Source organism: Schistocerca cancellata, chromosome 5 (genome assembly GCF_023864275.1).
Source record: "Schistocerca cancellata isolate TAMUIC-IGC-003103 chromosome 5, iqSchCanc2.1, whole genome shotgun sequence".
Classification (NCBI taxonomy): domain Eukaryota; kingdom Metazoa; phylum Arthropoda; class Insecta; order Orthoptera; family Acrididae; genus Schistocerca; species Schistocerca cancellata.
In genome coordinates this window covers 263,298,483-263,316,612 of record NC_064630.1, presented here as the reverse complement: position 1 = coordinate 263,316,612, position 18,130 = coordinate 263,298,483, and the positions used below count along the sequence as shown (strand labels likewise).

The window sequence follows — 18,130 nt, the reverse complement described above, 5'->3', positions numbered from 1 at the left end:
CAACCATTTGTAAAGAAAATTATTTGAAATGTGACACAGTGTTAACTTGAAACTTCTTCTACAAATAGTATTTGAAATTATCATCCAACATCCAATGCTGTTTTTGAGATACAGATTTTGTGAGATAAACATCCATGTATTTTTCCATCACAAAGTATGACCTACAAGGTTTTGAGCCTTGCAGCTGTCGTCTGTAGAAAGTGTGTCCTCAAAGATAAAGCATATCCTCACAAATTACTAGATTGAAATGATCTTTCACCCTGTGTTGGAGGTGGCAATTCTTCTTGGTTGCATGAATGATGATTTGATGCCCCCATAAAGCAGTTGTCTTAAAGATCCTCTGTGCCTCTGTTCCTTTGGATAGGCAATATAACTTACTTGTGCATGTTGATAATGCATTCAAATTTTACAGCTGGCAGAATACCACAGCAGTAAGGAACTTTCCATGGACTACAATGAAAAATGCTACTAGCCAACGTACACTGAGGTGACAAAAGTCAAGGGATAGCGATATGCACATATACATTTGACGGTAGTATCATGTACACAAGGTATCAAAGGGCAGTGCATTGGCAGAGCTGTCATTTGTACTCAGATGATTCATGTGAAAAGGTCTGTCATTTTGGCTGCACGACAGGAATTAAGACTTTGTATTTGGAATGCTAGCTGGATCTAGATGCATGGGGCATTCCATTTCCGAAATCATTTTGGAATTCAATATTTTGAGATCCACAGTATCAAGAGTGTACCAAAAATACAAAATTTCAGGCATTACCTCTCATCACAGACAACATAGTGGCTGATGGCCTTCACTTAATGACTGAGAGCAGTGGCATTTGCGTAGAGTTGTCAGTGCAAACAGACAGCAACACTGCATGGAACAACAAAAAAAATCTGTGTGGGACATACAGGGAATGTATCTGTTTGGATAGTGCAGCGAAATTTGGCATTAATGGGCTGTGACAGCAGATGACCAACATAAGTGCCTTTCCTAACAGCATGACACCACCTCCAGTGCCCCTCCTGAGCTTGTGACCATATTGATCGGACCATAAATGACTGGAAAACTGTGGCCTGGTCAAATGAGTCCAGATTTAAGTTGGTAAGAGCACCTGTGGTATAGGGGTAGCGTCTTTGACTAGTAATCAAAATGTACTTGGTCCCAGGTTCGAACCCCGCCACTTCTTAACTTTCTAATAATAATCAGAAGTAGTGGCCGAAGACTTCCAGCACAAGAAGTCACCCTCATTCTGCCAACGGCCTTGTCAAAGAGAGCGGAGGTGTGGATAGAGGTTCAGGGCACTCTCTTGCCTTTGGTGTGGGAAACTACCCCTAAAGGCAGAAGAAACAGCAATGATCAATGGCATAGGGGTGCAGAAACTGATGGAAACCATTCACAGGACATGTGGCCTGGAATTGAAAAAGTGCAATGATGATCGCTCCATTGGCAAAAGATTCCAGAATAGTCCCCCATTTCGATCTCTGGGAGGAGACTGCTGAGGGGGAGGTGACCATGACAAAAAGATTGAATAACCAACGAAAGGATAATGTTCTACAAGTATGAGCGTGGAATGTCAGAAGCTTGAATGTGATAGGGTAGTTATAAAATCTGAAAGGGAAATGCAAAAGCTCAATCGAGATATAGCAGTGGTCAGTGAAGTGAAATGGAAAGAAGACAAGGATTTCTCATCAGATGAGTAGAGGGTAATATCAACGGCAATGGAAAATGGCATAACAGGAGTAGGATTTGTTATGAATAGGAATAGGAAGGTAGGGCAGAGAGGGTATTATTGTGAACAGTTCAGTGATAGGGTTGTTCTCACCAGAATCGGCAGCAAAACAACACCAACAACTACAATACTGGTATACATGCTGCTGTCGCAAGTTGAAAATGAAGAGATAGAGAAAGTATATGATGATACTGAATGGGTAATGCAGTACATAAAGGGGGATGAAAGTAAAATAGTCATAGGCGACTGGAATGCGGATGTAGGGGAAGAAGTAGAAGAAAGGGTTACATGAGAATATGGACTTGATACTAGAAATCAGAGAGGAGAAAGACTGATTGAGTTGTGTAATAAATTTCAGCTAGTAATAGCAAATACTCAGTTCAAGAATCACAATGGGAGCAGGTATACTTGGAAAAGACTGGGGACTGGGAGATACAGGAAGATTTCAGTTACATTACATTAGGGTCAAACAGAGATGCTAAAATCAGGTGCTGGATTGTAAAGCATATCTAGGAGCAGATACAGACTCAGATCACAATGTTGTAGCGATGAAGAGTAGGCTGAAGTTCAAGAGATTAATCAGTAAGAATCAGTTATGCAAAGAAGTGGGATATGGAAGCACTAAGGAATGATGAGATATGCTTGAGGTTCTCTAAAGCTATAGATACCACAGTAAGGAATAGCTCAGTAGGCAGTGCAGTTGAAGTGGAATGGATCTCTCTAAAAAAGGTGATTACAGAAGTTGGGAAGAAAAACATAGGTACAAAGAAGGCAAACGCAAAGACACAATGGGTAACAGAAGAAATATTTCAGTTGATTGATGAAAGAAGGAAGTACAAAAATGTTCAGGGAAATTCAGGAACACAGAAATACAAGCAGCTGACGAATGAAATAAATAGGAAGTGCAGGGAAACTAAGACGAAATGGCTTCACGAAACATGTGAAGAAATAGAAAAAGAAATGATTGTTGGAAGGACTGACTCAGCATATAGGAAAGTTAGAAAACCCTTGTTGAAATTAAAAGTAAGGTTGGTAACATTAAGAGTGCAACAGGAATTTCCGTGTTAAATCAAGTGGAGTGCTCAGATAGGTGGAGGGAGTACATTGACAGCTGCTGTGAGGGGAAAGAGGTGTCTGATAATGTCATACACTGCCTAATATCGTATAGGGCCCATGCGAGCATGCAGAAATGCCGCAATAGGATGTGGCATGGACTCGACTAATGTCTGAGGTAGTGCTGGAGGGAATTGACACCGTGAATCCTGTAGGGATGTCCATAAATCTGTAAGAGTATGAGGGGGTGGAGGTCTCTTGGGGGTGGAGGTCTCTTCTGAACAGCGTGTTGCAAGGCATCCGAGATATGCTCAATAATGTTCTTGTCTGAGGAGTTTGATGGCCAGCAGAAGGGTTTAAACTCAGAAGAGTGTTCCTGGAACCATTCTGTAGCAATTCTGATGTGTGGGATGTTGCATCATCCTGCTGGAACTGCCCTAGTCTGTCGGAATGCACAATGGATTTGAATGGATGCAGGTGATTAGACAGGATGCTTACATACATATCACCTGTCAGACTCGTATCTAGAAGTATTAGGGGTCCCCTATCACTCCAACTGCACACGCCCCAGACAATTGCGAAGCCTCCATCAGCTTGAACAGTCCCCTGGTGACATACAGGGTCCACAGATTCATAAGGTTGTCTCCATACCCCTACATGTCCATCTGCTCAAAACAATTTGAAACAAGGCTTGTCCGACCAGGCAGTGTGTTTCCCATCATCAACAGTCCAATGCCAGTGTTGATGGTCCCAGGGAAGGCGTAAAGCTTTGTATTGTGCAGTCATCAAGGGTACAGAGTGGGCCTTTGACTCTGAAATCCCACATCAATGATGTTTCATTGAATGGTTCATGTGCTGACACTTGTTGATGGCCCAGCATTGAAATCTGCAGGAATTTGCAGAAGGTTTGCATTTCTGTCATTTTGAATGATTCTCTTCAGTCATCATTGGTTCCATTCTTGCAGGATCTTTTTCCGGCTACAGCACTGTCAGAGACTTGATGTTCTACCAGATTCCTGATACCTGTGGTGCACTTGTGAAATGGTCGTATGGGAAAATCTTCACTTCATCGCTACCTCAGAGATGCTGTGTTCCATCACTCTTGTGCCGACTATAACACCATGTTCACACTCTTAAATCTTGATAACCTGCCTATGCAGCAGCAGTAACCGATCTAACAATTCTGCCAGACACTTGTTGTCTTATATAGGCATTGCCAACCGCCGTGCCTTATTCTGCCTGTTTACGTGTCTCAGTATTTGAATACGCGTGCCTATACCAGTTTATTCAGTGCTTCAGTGTAAAGAAGAAACAGGAATTGATATAGAAGAGATAGGTATACAGTATTAGAATCAGAATGTGAGAGATTTAAGCTCAAATAAGGCAGAAGGGATAGATAACATTCCATCAGAATTTCTAAAACCAGTGGGGGAAATGACAACAAAATGACTATTGACAGTAGTGTGTAGAATGTGTAAGTCGGCTGATGTACCATCTGACTTTTAGAAAAATGTCATCCACATAGTTCTGAAGACTGCAAGAGCTGACAGGTGTGATAATTATCGCACAGTCAGCTTAACAGCTCATGCATTCAAGTTGCTGACAAGAATAATATACAGAATGAATGGAAAAGAAAAATGAGGGTCTGTTAGACAAGGTTGCCACAAGTTCTGACAGACTCTGTCAGCACAGAGTCTATCCTTTTCATCCCGTCCGGTATGTCTCCCCTGACCCAGGGTTCTGGGTCACTTTTCTGAACTGTACCCTTTTCCCTAAACCCCTCCAGTCCTTTCCCTTCACCCCTCTTCCTTCCCCTTCAGCTCTTCTACCAGAAGAAGGAGCCACTGGCTCCAAAAGCTTGTAAAAGTTAAATCCCTTTGTGTGTGTGTGTGTTCCCCTACCACCGCTTGGTGAGTAGACTTTTTATCTATCTATTTACATTATATATCTAAAAATAAAGATGATGTGACTTACCAAACGAAAGCACTGGCACGTCGATAGACACACAAACAAACACAAACATACACACAAAATTCTAGCTTTTACAACCAACGGTTGCTTCGTCAGGAAAGAGGGAAGGAGAGGGAAAGACGAAAGGATTTGGGTTTTAAGGGAGAGGGTAAGGAGTCATTCCAATCCCGGGAGTGGAAAGACTTACCTTAGGGGGAAAAAAGGACGGGTATACACTCGCACACACACACATATCCATCCACACATATACAGACACAAGCAGACATATACAGAGGCAAAGAGTTTGTTTACATTATATGCATTATAGTGTCAATAATGCTGAACAACAAATTGGAAGTGAAAGTGTGTAAATTGCATGATTTTGAGTTAGTTATGTTTATTTCAGTATAAAATGATACAAAATCATCATCTTCATAAATATTTAGCTCTAGTTCTTTTAAAAAAAAGTAATCTACATTTTTGTATAAATAACTCACTAACTAAATATGCATTCATGTTCCAAGATTCAGCATAACAAATTTTAAGTGAATAAGTTCTTGAATTATATTATGATAAATTTCAATGCCATTCTGGAAGTACAAAAGTAAAATATTAAGAAAACATGAATGAAAATACTTTGTACGTCTACTTTGTACCAGAACTATGTAAAGCATAAAAGAAAATATGTAAATTAACTGGTCACAAATGTATATAAAGGATTACAACTGTTAAATGTCTATATATGTACAGTATATGCAATTACATATTCTGTTCAAAGATAAATTCAGAACACAACCGTTTTTGCTTGGCTTAACGTTTATACGCATACTTGGGAACATCCCTTATGACAGATCAGCAGTAATCTGCTAAAATAGTAGGGCTCAACTTTCCGGCATATCTCCTCTCAAATGTGGCAATATCTTGATGAAATCGCTCCCCATGTTCATCACTTACTGCACCACAATCTTTGGGAAAGAAGTCAAGATGACTATGTAAGAAATGCATTTTCAATGACATGTTGCAACCACGTTTTTCATAAGAAGACAACATGTTATCTAGAATTTCCTTATAATTTATTTCTCGTTTCTTCCCTAAGAACTGTAAACAGAGTGTCTTAAAACATTCCCATGCATGCTTCTCATCACCTTGTATGATTCCATCAAAAGTGTGGTCTAAAAAGCTCTCATCTGTGGGCCTACAAAGGTGCCCTCCTTTACTTTGGCATCACTTAAGTAAGGGAATTTTTGCCTTAAGTACTTAAACACGTGACCATTTTTGTTCATTCCCTTAACAAAGTTTTCATGAGATCCAACTTGATGTGCAAGGGTGGGAGCAGAATCTTATTAGGGTCTACTAGAGGTTCACTCTTAATGTTCTTTATACCTTGCATAAAAAGTTCTCGGTTTACTTGCCGCGTCAAATTTGGATAAAATCCCAAGCTTTCGACAACTACCTCCGTCATCTTCGTCAGGGGTAAAACTGACTGTCGTGGACCGGTGAGGCTTCCGCTTTTATAAGCAGTGGACGGCTTCTCATTGGCTGGATGACGTCACGGTGAAACCGATGCGTACTGAGGTGGCGGCCTCTATATCCATAGATTTTGTTTGCGCGCTTTATCCAGCGTTGCTTGCAGCGCCATCCATCGCAACAGGCGGAGAACTGCGAGGAATGCGATCGGCAGTGTGGAACATCAGCGTCACCTGAAATACAGGTATCTAGAAAAATCAGCGGTGGCTGAGCACAGTTTGTTAAATAAACATAAGATTTTATTCGATGAAACAAGACTACTTGCTCACGCTTCAAACTATTGGGACTCTGTCATCAGGGAAGCAGTTGAAATTAGACTCTGTGAAAATAATTTCAACAGAGATTCCGGTTATGCACTCAGCAATGCATGGAAGCGCGCAATTGATATAGAAAGAGCGCAGAGGGAGACTTCTTACATTCCTCGCAGTTCTCCGCCTGTTGCGATGGATGGCGCTGCAAGCAACGCTGGATAAAGCGCGCAAACAAAATCTATGGATATAGAGGCCGCCACCTCAGTACGCATCGGTTTCACTGTGACGTCATCCAGCCAATGAGAAGCCGTCCACTGCTTATAAAAGCGGAAGCCTCACCGGTCCACAACAGTCAGTTTTACCCCTGACGAAGATGACGGAGGTAGTCATCGAAAGCTTGGGATTTTATCCAAATTTGACGCGGCAAGTAAACCGAGAACTTTTTATGCAAGGACTCCGTCGCGAAAGACTTCGTAGTCATATTCTTTATACCTGGTTGAAGAGATTTTCTGGTGGGCCATTTGTGTTTACTGTAATGAGATGCACGAGCTCCACTCTCCCATACACAGAGAAAAGAGCAATATTTAGTATACTTTAACTGCATACCTAATAGTGCAACCACTTTCAAGTCACCACAAATCCGCCATTGAGAGTCATTACACTTTATGGCTTCTAGTAATGTTTATATCCAAAATATTGCACGCAGTTAACACCAGGGGCAATAATATATTCCATTATTACAAGTCATTATGACTTAAGCAAACCAGTATGGTATTTGATTTTAAACTTAACATAAAAATCCATATATAATTATCTCACTGTAATAAAAAGGTGTAAAATGATAACTAGAGCTAATTTTGAATTGTCTTTGTGATATTTGCGATCAGCACATTAGTTGTTGTTGTTGTTGTTGTGGTCTTCAGTCCTGAGACTGGTTTGATGCAGCTTTCCATGCTACTCTATCCTGTGCAAGCTTCTTCATCTCCCAGTATGTACTGCAGCCTACATCCTTCTGAATCTGCTTAGTGTATTCGTCTCTTGGTCTCCCTCTACGATTTTTACCCTCCACGCTGCCCTCCAATACTAAATTGGTGATCCCTTGATGCCTCAGAACATGTCCTACCAATCGATCCCTTCTTCTAGTCAAGTTGTGGCACAAACTCCTCTTCTCCCCAATCCTATTCAGTACCTCCTCATTAGTTATGTGATCTACCCATCTAATCTTCAACATTCTTTTGTAGCACCACATTTCGAAAGCTTCTATTCTCTTCTTGTCCAAACTAGTTATTGTCCATGTTTCACTTCCATATATGGCTACACTCCCTACAAATACTTTCAGAAACGACTTCCTGACACTTAAATCTATACTCGATGTTACCAAATTTCTCTTCTTCAGAAACACTTTCCTTGCCATTGCCAGTCTACATTTTATATCCTCTCTACTTCGACCATCATCAGTTATTTTGCTCCCCAAATAGCAAAACTCCTTTACTACTTTAAGTGTCTCATTTCCCAATCTAATTCCCTCAGCATCACCCGACTTAATTCGACTACATTCCATTATCCTCGTTTTGCTTTTGTTGATGTTCATCTTATATCCTCTTTTCAAGACACTGTCCATTCCATTCAACTGCTCTTCCAAGTCCATTGCTGTCTCTGAGAGAATTACAGTGTCATCGGCGAACCTCAAAGTTTTTATTTCTTCTCCATGGACTTAAATACCTACTCTGAATTTTTCTTTTGTTTCCTTCACTGCTTGCTCAATATACAGATTGAATAACATCGGGGAGAGGCTACAACCCTGTCTCACTCCCTTCCCAACCACTGCTTCCCTTTCATGTCCCTCGACTCTTATAACTGCCATCTGGTTTCTGTACAAATTGTAAATAGCCCTTCGCTCCCTGTATTTTATCCCTGCCACCTTCAGAATTTGAAAGAGAGTATTCCAGTCAACATCGTCAAAAGCTTTCTTTAAGTCTACAAATACTAGAAAAGTAGGTTTGCCTTTTCTTAATCTAGCTTCTAAAATAAGTCGTAGGGTCAGTATTGCCTCATGTGTTCCCATGTTTCTACGGAATCCAAACTGATCTTGCCTGAGGTCGGCTTCTACCAGTTTTTCCATTCGTCTGTAAAGAATTCGCGTTAGTATTTTGCAGCCGTGACTTATTAAACTGATAGTTCGGTAATTTTCACATCTGTCAACGCCTGCTTTCTTTGGGATTGTAATTATTATATTCTTCTTGAAGTCCGAGGGTATTTCGCCTGTCTCATATATTTTGCTCACCAGATGGTAGAGTTTTGTCAGGACTGGCTCTCCCAAGGCTGTCAGTAGTTCTACTGGAATGTTGTCTACTCCCGGGGCCTTGTTTCAACTCAGGTCTTTCAGTGCTCTGTCAAACTCTTCACGCAGTGTCATATCTCCCATTTCATCTTCATCTACATCCTCTTCCATTTCTGTAACATTGCCCTCAAGTACATTGCCCTTGTATAGACCCTCTATATACTCCTTCCACCTTTCTACTTTCCCTTCTTTGCTTAGAACTGGGTTTCCATCTGAGCTTTTGATATTCATACAAGTAGTTCTCTTTTCTCCAAAGGTGTCTTTAATTTTCCTGTAGGCAATATCTATCTTACCCCTAGTGAGATAAGCCTCTACATCCTTATGTTTGTCCTCTAGCCATGCCTGCTTAGCCAATTTGCACTTCCTGCCGGTCTCATTTTTGAGACGTTTGTATTCCTTTTTGCCTGCTTCATTTACTGCATTTTTATATTTTCTCCTTTCATCAATTAAATTCAGTATTTCTTCTGTCACCCAAGGATTTGTAGTAGGCATCGTCTTTTTACCTACTTGATCCTCTGCTGCCTTCACTACAATTGATAGGAATTGGCTATTTTCATGTGATTTACATTTTCATTGTTGCACAGTGTAATTGATTATTTTCGTTGTTATAAATTGATTTTGTGATTGAAATAAGCTGACATCAGACCTACATCTGTGTTCAGTTTTATATGTACGATTCAATCCAGTTTTTGCCAAACTCTCGAATACTGTACCTAGTGCTTCCAATTTTTCTAAAAGGGTGCGATGACTGACAATTTCAGATGCTTTGGAGAGTTGTAAATTAACTCTCACTACTCTAGTCTTTTTTTCTTCCGGATTTCTGTGTATTTGTTCAATGCAACACATTACTGCTATTTCTGCATTTACCAGTATGGAATGGGGTGGGAACAAACAACTCTTTAAAAACAGTTCTGGTATTTTAGTTCTGAATAACCAATACTTTTTGGTGTTTGTTTGATCTTGGTTATAACAGGTGTTTTTTTATTTTTTACTAATAACTGAGTAAGAAATGAAATATCAGTTAGCCATGCCAGCAGTGCTGAAAATTTTATGTTTCTAAATATATATTTTTTTTAAAGCGAGTAAATTTTATTTGTAAAATTTGCATAATGGTTTGAAATAGTGCATTATTAAATGCAAAATATTAAAAAATGGGGAAAGCAAACAGTGCTATTTAATAACAGTGCTAACAGAAACAAGCAACAAACCTGTGGCATAAGAACTGGTCTCAGCAAAGCTGAGACAATAATATCCATGTTGCCATGTATCAATGATTACGGTATGCACATATGTGCAGTGTGCAAGTTTCTCCTCCATCTGGTCTATGTGATAGTTTCTTGCTGTCATCACAGGACATCCGTTGTATCGCAGAAAGGCACCAACCCTAGCAGTGAAGTACAACGCTTCCTTTGCTTTAAAAGATAAAAATTTAAAAGATTAGTAGCAAAGGAGGAAAGAAATTATAGTGACTGTAATAAATTAAAAACTTAACTGTTCATTCTTAATATACAATTAAAACAGAAAGTAGCTGATCTGCTGCCTGTATCTACATAATGTGTGTTCATATGCTTCTAGCCTTGAAAACAGATAAATTAACAGGAAAAACGGAGTGCTTTGACCTCAGTTTTCACCCTTTAGCATTGACTGACTATTTGTAATGCCCAAATAGTGGTATGATCTGTGAGTATAACATGATTTATTAGCAGAGCTTCAAAAAATTAGAATCAGTAGTATTCAACCACTTATCACCTTCTGAGAAAAGCAGCGAACGGTGGGCAGATTAAGTTTTATTTGCCTATTCAATTTAGTATTTTGATTTTATGTAAGTTGATACTGAGTGAATCAAACATTTTCAAGCTATGTTCAGTTTCTACATTTATTACTGGAAATAATAGAAATCAAAAACCGGTCATTGCAGAAACAGCTATTTTCTGCATTTTAACAGTAGATTAAACTGGCATGGGAAAAAATGTGATATAACAAAAAACCGGTTGTTTCAGCGATAACCACCATCCCTAGTCTGAAAGCCATTCTGACTACTGCTTAGGAACTTATGGCCATTTGTATATTTGTTGATATGGTGCTTCATCAATTTTTATCGTATTTAGAAGAACGTTGAGGGAGTGATATTGGTGTATTGTTTTCGTCTTATGCTTTCCACTGTTTTTAAGTAATGCTCTCGTTTCTGAGATTTACAATCTTTCTGGAAACACTACTTCACTAAATAAACTTACATATTTACTGACCGGCTTTACTTGCCTCTTATCTGACAGCAAAAGTAAAAAATAAAAAATGCAGTAGGCAGTGAAGTTAACTGTAAACTGTATAATCCAAAAATGGAAAAATGATATTTACTACTTTATGAAGTGCAAGTTGTAATGTGCATTGAGAATTCCATACCCTGCCAAAAATTTTCTGGAAAGTTAAATTGTCTAATTGGAGTATTTTAAAAACTAACATGTTATTGTAGGCAAGCTACTCATTTTCACTTTCTGAAAAATCTGGGCTACAATACTATAATAGTGAAATTTTGAGAGGATCATGTTTGAAATTCAAGCATTATGGCGTACAATAATTTTGAATAAGTATGATTTTTTAAATACACAATTCTTGGAAAACATAAGTTGTTTGTTACATAGTAGAGAGGCTTTCAATTAATGTAAGTCTGTCCTAAAATAAATAATTATTATTCGGTTCAAATTTTGAAGAGCATATGGTTTTAGTGAAATGTAAATGAAGAGTAGCTTATCAAGGAAAATTTTTCCTTAAAATGAATTTTATTGTTTAATGCTGGCACACTTGTTTCGGTCACCAAAATAATTTTTTTGGTACCATTTACAGCCAGTGCGGTTTTCAGACCTTCTGAGAGGCATTTTGTAGACAGTGTTATAACTATGTTGTTGTCATGAGTGGTCTGAAAACTGTACAATTGAGTAATAAAGTTTTGTGAAATACAGTATGTATAAGAATTCAGCAATTTCAAATATTCATGATATATGAATTATGTGTAAATAGATAGAGATAGAGGAAGAGGAGGAGAAGAAGAAGAAGAAGAACAGTGAAAATGCAGCAAGTGGAGCTAATACACACTGCCACATCTCAAGCCCTCCTGCAGACATTGCTGGATGAGCGCTGCTAGAAGAAAGGATATTGTGGAAAGATGGTCTTGTCACAAGGTGGGGGATTGTTTCTGATATGAAAGATTCATTCAAGCAGTGTCAGTACAACAATATATGCAGGAGAGCTTATGTAAAGGTTTGAACGTAGGAGAGAGATGTTGGAAAAAGTGAACTTGTGAGGATGGGTCACAATTTACACATGGATAGTTCATTGGATAAGAAAATTGCTTGTGGACGGCAAGGTTGCTAGTCTTGAGTCTTGGTCCAGCATGCAGTTTCCATCTGCTAGGTGGCAGAATCTGCTTGCTGAAGGATTTAAGGAGCCTAAATAAATCTAGAGTATCATTTTCTTGTTTTGATTAGCTCTCAAAAAGATTACTACAGTGCCATCGCCATTAAAATATCATAAGGTTTTAAATTTATGTTCGCGTTGTCCATTTTCGGCTATGTAAAGGTTGTGCATGGATCACAAGTAAAAATGGTGTGTGTGTGTGTGTGTGTGTGTGTGTGTGTGTGTGTGTGTGTGTGTTTTGAGGAAGGCCTTAATGTCCGAGAGCTTTATTTATTTGTGACAATCTTTTTGTTGTGCGCATCTGAAACTACTACTAATCAATACAAGCCAGAAAATATCTTGAACTTGAATAAGATGTTGAAACAAAACGTTGACCAAAAAGTAGCTGCTATACTGAGCTGCCTAAATTATGTACTACACATTGTTGGAATCAGTATGGAAATATGAAGAAACAATATTGCTTATGCTAAGAGAGTATTTTGTCAAAAGAGAACTGATGTTGATAGACATATTTAAATCTGTTCTAAAATAGGTCAGTGAATGAATCATGTGCTAATGCACAGCTGAAGCCATACAATGATGTAGTAGATTTACGAATTGACCTAAAAATTTTTATGAAATAGGATGACACGGTGGTTAAGTAGCTGGAGTTGAATCTCAAACTAGCTAGGTTCAGATTCACAAATATTAAGTGTGCTTTAGATTTTTCATGATTTTTCTAAATTACTGTCTGCAAATGCCAATCTTGTTCCTCCAAGAAACCCATGTCTAATTTCTTACTCCTTCTTTTATGAAATGCGTTACTGTGCCGTTTATAATGACATTGATGCTGATGGTATATTACACCTTAACCTTCCCTCCACCTTTCTTTTTAACTGCATGGATACCCTGGTGATAGTGCCCATTGGGGAAAGGATCTGGTTTACATGAGCTTAGACATGTTCTTGTTGTTGGTACCAGAATGAGATTCTCCACTTTATTGTTCACAGTATGTTGGGTAAATATGTCAGGACAGATTACAATTATGTGTTAGAACGGAACTGAAATGTGAACCACTGCCTTTCAGGTAGTCTGTTATTTGCTGTATGAGTGAAACTGGTCTACGTTATGGTATAAAAAAATAACGTCCTTGCCTTTACTGAAACTAGAACTGGCGTATTATGTATGAAAAGTGGTGTAAGGCAAAGGCTGATAAATGAGGTGTCCAGAAGCAGTCTGTAGTAAATACACTTTTTCTTGAAAATGAATTACAGCCACCATTTTGTTCTCTGTGCCATCATCTATTGATTACGGTAGGTCCTTAAAACACAAGCAAAACAGTTTGTGCCTGCCATAAAACGAACCTGCAAAGTAGGCTACAGGTGCAAAACTCAAATCCACTTGTGTTTGCAAAGCGAAACTAAGTGAATCCATTGCTTGGCAAAGTAACAGAACTTAGTGTATCCTTAGCAAGCACCATTGTCTAAGAAGCTTTGAAGATGCGAAAATCACTTTGTACAAGTTACATATTTTGCCTAAATAATGCTGCTTTCCCAAGGTATTACTTTGTAAACGTTAATTGTGGGTCCATGTGTGGCAGTTTCGTCAAGTTCTTCAGACTTCACGCTACTGTAAAACAAAAAACTGTAGAAAGCTGCCTGTTACCTATCTGTTTTTCTTGATTTGGCTTGCTTGTGAGTGCATATAGAACATTTATCTTGTTTTTTATTGTATAAAATGTGCAGAATGCTTTGTCATTTCCTCCATAGTTACGGATATTAATGATGGAATACGTGTATGCATGCCTCAGGAAAGGTAGAGTAGCGTGCCACCTATCCCACCCCTTGACAGAGGAAGTTCTGGGATGAGCCTTTGTTATTATGTAGACTTCTGATGGTAACCTGAGTGTTGGGCACTCTCTGAAGTGAGCTGCTGTGCACACCAAATCCGTTGCCCTCCAGGGGATATTTTTGGAAGTCATGAACTGTACAGGTTGGAAAACTCTTGAAGACCACCTTGATGAAGTTGCCTGGGACGACAGCTTAGGTGTAGAAAGGGAGGGAGAGCTGTGCTGTCTTGCTTTTGATCCTCTGGAGGTCTCCGACATTTGAAAGTTGGACTCTCACATTGTTGACTCCTGTAACCCTCACAGTGAAGACAGCAGTCATCCATTGTCTGAAGTGCTGCAGAAATCCTTAATAGTCCTTTGTAATCTCCATGGTGACGGGTGGAAGTCGAAGCACGGACTGCTCAGCAAGGAGTGCCAGATGGGAGTTGGCTTTGTCTGCATTCTTCTAGTTCTCAGTTGTCTATGCTGCCGTCTATGTTGGTAGCCCCTGCTCTGCCTGCCTGGTAGTGAGTACCAGATGGGAGCTGGCCGTGTCTTCTGCGGATTCGCAGTTGGCCATTCGCAGAGCCTTCCTCTGTTCCACCACAAGTGATCGATGCCAGTTGGCAGACAGAATGATGGTGGCCATTACTGTAACCAGAATTTTTGATTGAATAGAAAAGGTTCTTGTTATAGCAAGAATAAACACAATTTATAGACCATAGTACTTTTTAGAGCAACATGTAAGCTACAGGTTGTGCGTAGCACTGAACGTATTGAATGGACAACAGTAATACAGTATAAGGAATAGACGAGCACTCGTTTTCGATTGCTTAAATAATACTGTTTACTTGGTGGTTCACTAGAGCGTGCCAGGAGACCTATCCAGGTGGCCTCTATAAGCGGGCCTGTGAACAGTATGGATGCACGATCTCTGAAATGGCGTGCATCATGAATGAAGGGACACCACTCCTCTCTTCTTGGGAATGGGAAAAAACACGTACATACATAAAAACAGAGCATGTGGTGTGGGGGGGGGGGGGGGGGCAGAGACCAGCAAGTAGTGGTGGGAGTGATGAGGGGGCAGTTAGGCACACTGTCCCCCCTTTCGTGACAGGCCATAGAGCAGGACCGGGGACGGTGTTTCTATAACACGTTCCCGTCAAGGTCAGCAGTTAGCGCATCACAGGCCAGTCAGAGATGACGGCTGCACAGGACCCAGCAATGGAGGTGGCGGTGGCTGCGGCACCAGGTGCATTGGGGGCTGTGCTGGTGACTGCAGCCAGAAGCAGGGGCCCAAGACAGCGCTCTACCATCCGATGGCCGTGCTGCGGTGTGGATTGGACCATCTGCAACACAGGAACGGGCATTGTTGGGGGCAGGTGAAGCAATGTGCCCTCTGGAACAGACCCCACTGTGTGTGGCTGCAGCTGGTCGAAGTGATGCAATGTCTCCCTGTCAGGAGTGCGGACAGTGCCAGTGCCAGTTCCAGCGACACTTGATGATGGCAGGAACCCAGTTCAGCCGGGGCCTGAAATTACAAGTCTAGACAGGCGCAACTGGCCGTAACTGTCACGGAGCCAGTGACGCCAGTGGACACAGAAACTGATGGAGGTGGAGAAGGGTTTCTGGTTGGCGTCCCTGTAGGAGTTACACCAGGCTCTTATCACAAACACGCTGCCGGGCCATCGGTTTGGGGCGAGAGGGCCCCCTATGAGTGACATGCAGAAGCCACAGTACATTACAGCATGAGGAAGTGGAAATAACAATCCAGGGAGCAGTGTCCTCCATAGCTAACAAAAGAATTTCATCAAACACAGAAAGGGTGGGCTGGAGGGAGAAGTAATTATGTAAGGGATCTGAGACACACCCCACATGATTTTCCGGTCAACTGTGCTGCACAAAAGAGAACACACAACTAGGATTGGCGGCAATGGTCAATACTATTAGGGCAATAGTGATGGAAAACCATCAACTGAATTCTGGTTCTCAGTGTCTAAATACAAACAAAACAATGCGTCCTGATCGAACACCAAGTCTGGCCTAGTCGGTAGGCTACATAAGACATTGGCATTGGCGTGTTGCGCAGTTGGCCAGTAATGGATTTGGTAATGATAACTGGAGAGGAAGAGAGCCCACTGCTGCAAATGATGTGCTGCCTTGTCCGGCACGAAAGCCAAAGGATTAAAAACAGCAACCAACAGTTTGTAATCCATGATTAAATGGAAATTAGAGCCATACAAGGAGACTTGAGGATGACCACACTTGTTAATGCCTTTCCAGTTTGAGAACATTGTTGCTGAGTGGGAGTTAGTCTTGGAATCATAAGCAGTGGTTCGTTGAGACCCGTCTGCATATGTGTGTGCTAACCCATGCCAAGACCATGCTGAGAGGCATTTGTAGCCAACACGAGATGCTGACCTGACTGAAAAGTGGTCAGAGAACGGGACAGATAGAAACTTTGATTTAAGGAAAGATTATAATTGGTCACAACCTGGGGACCAGAAAAGAGGCAAATTTTTAAATAAAGTGCATGCAGAGGCTGAGCAACAGTGGATGCATCCGGTGAAAACTTAAGGTAGTTCGCAACTTTACCTAGAAATGTATGCAGTTCCTTAATAGAGGTTGGCCACAGCAAAGCTGCAACTGAATCAGCATGGTGATGCAATGGCCTGGCCCCTGTGCAAGAAACATCAAACCTAGGTATGCAGTTGATGGATGAAAAAATTGAGATTTGGCAAGATTGCACTTGACACCTGCAGACTGCAAAACAGAAAACAACAATCAGAGATTTCTAAGGTGGTCTTTGGTGGAAGACCCCAAAACATTGATATCATCGAGATAATTAATGCAGCTGGGCACAGAGGCCATCACCAATTCTTAAAAAAAGAAATTGAAAAATTGCGGGCGCGCTAGTGACACCAAAGGTAAGTGTTGATATTGGTATAGGCCGAAACATGTAATGACAACAAGAAGGCACCTAGTGGCCTCATCCAAGGGGAGCTGGAAGTACACTTTCTACAAATAAATCTTGGAAAAGTAGTGGCTGTGTGATAATTTTGGGAGAAACTTGACAGGTTGTGGCAAAGGGTATGTATCAATCAAGGAATGTGCATTAATCATGACACTGAAGTCGGCGCAGAGGTGAAGCTTACCCGTGGACTTCTTAACGATGTAGTGGCGAAGCCCATTCACTATAAGAAAAAGGCCGAATGACATCGAACAATGTCAAACCTTCTCATTCAGCCTTGACTGAGTTGCGCAATGCAACAGGCATCTGCCATGCCCGAAAAAAATGAGGGCAGGTGGACTCTTTCATGGTAAGTGGGCCTGAAAAATGGTAGCACAGTTGAGTCCAGGGGGAAGCAGTGACGAAAACTCAGACCAGAGGTACTCCTGTTGCCGATCCAGAATTTGATCTGACACTAAATTTACCTAATTGGCAATGGAGAAATGGAAAGCAATAAACGCATCTAACCTGAACAAGTCTGCAGTATGGGAATGGCCCACAACAAGGCAGGTGGGAGCAGTTTACTAAACTCACATAAGTCAATTAATAATTTGTCCATGGGACCAAGTGCGATCTGAATTGGAAGAGCATTAGAGAAAGCAAAAGTGAGGGACGTTGATTTGCTGCCCAAAAGTTATTTTCAGGCAGAATTGGGAAGAAAATGAAAATCATGCTTTGTACATGAGTATAATCTGTGGTGAGGAGGACTTTGACTTTAAAATTCACCCAAAGGATAGTGAGTTCCAGTGTAATTTAGACTGGACAGGATTAGACTTGTAAGATTGTGACAGCTTAATTCCTTTCAAATTTTTGGTTAATGTCATATACGCCATAATCACAGTCGGTTGTCATGAAATATTTTTCTTTTCTCCATTGTACTTGTAGTAAAGTGTCTTTTTACTGTTATGTTATGATAATATATGCACATTCATCTGTACATAAGCAAAACTGTGTAGATCCAAATGCAAAACTCGGCAAATCCAAATTGTTTTTCTTTATAATTTATAAAAGAAAAGCTGGATATTTCAAGGACTGTCATAAATATACTCC

At 40.5% G+C, this 18,130-nt stretch overlaps 1 protein-coding gene across 3 annotated transcripts in view; it reads left to right on the top strand.

The window, feature by feature from the left end:
• The window catches only part of LOC126188181 (tubulin epsilon chain-like), a 154,174-nt gene that overhangs the window by 75,530 nt on the left and 60,514 nt on the right, over positions 1–18,130 (top strand). The gene's annotated exons all lie outside the window — the stretch shown is intronic.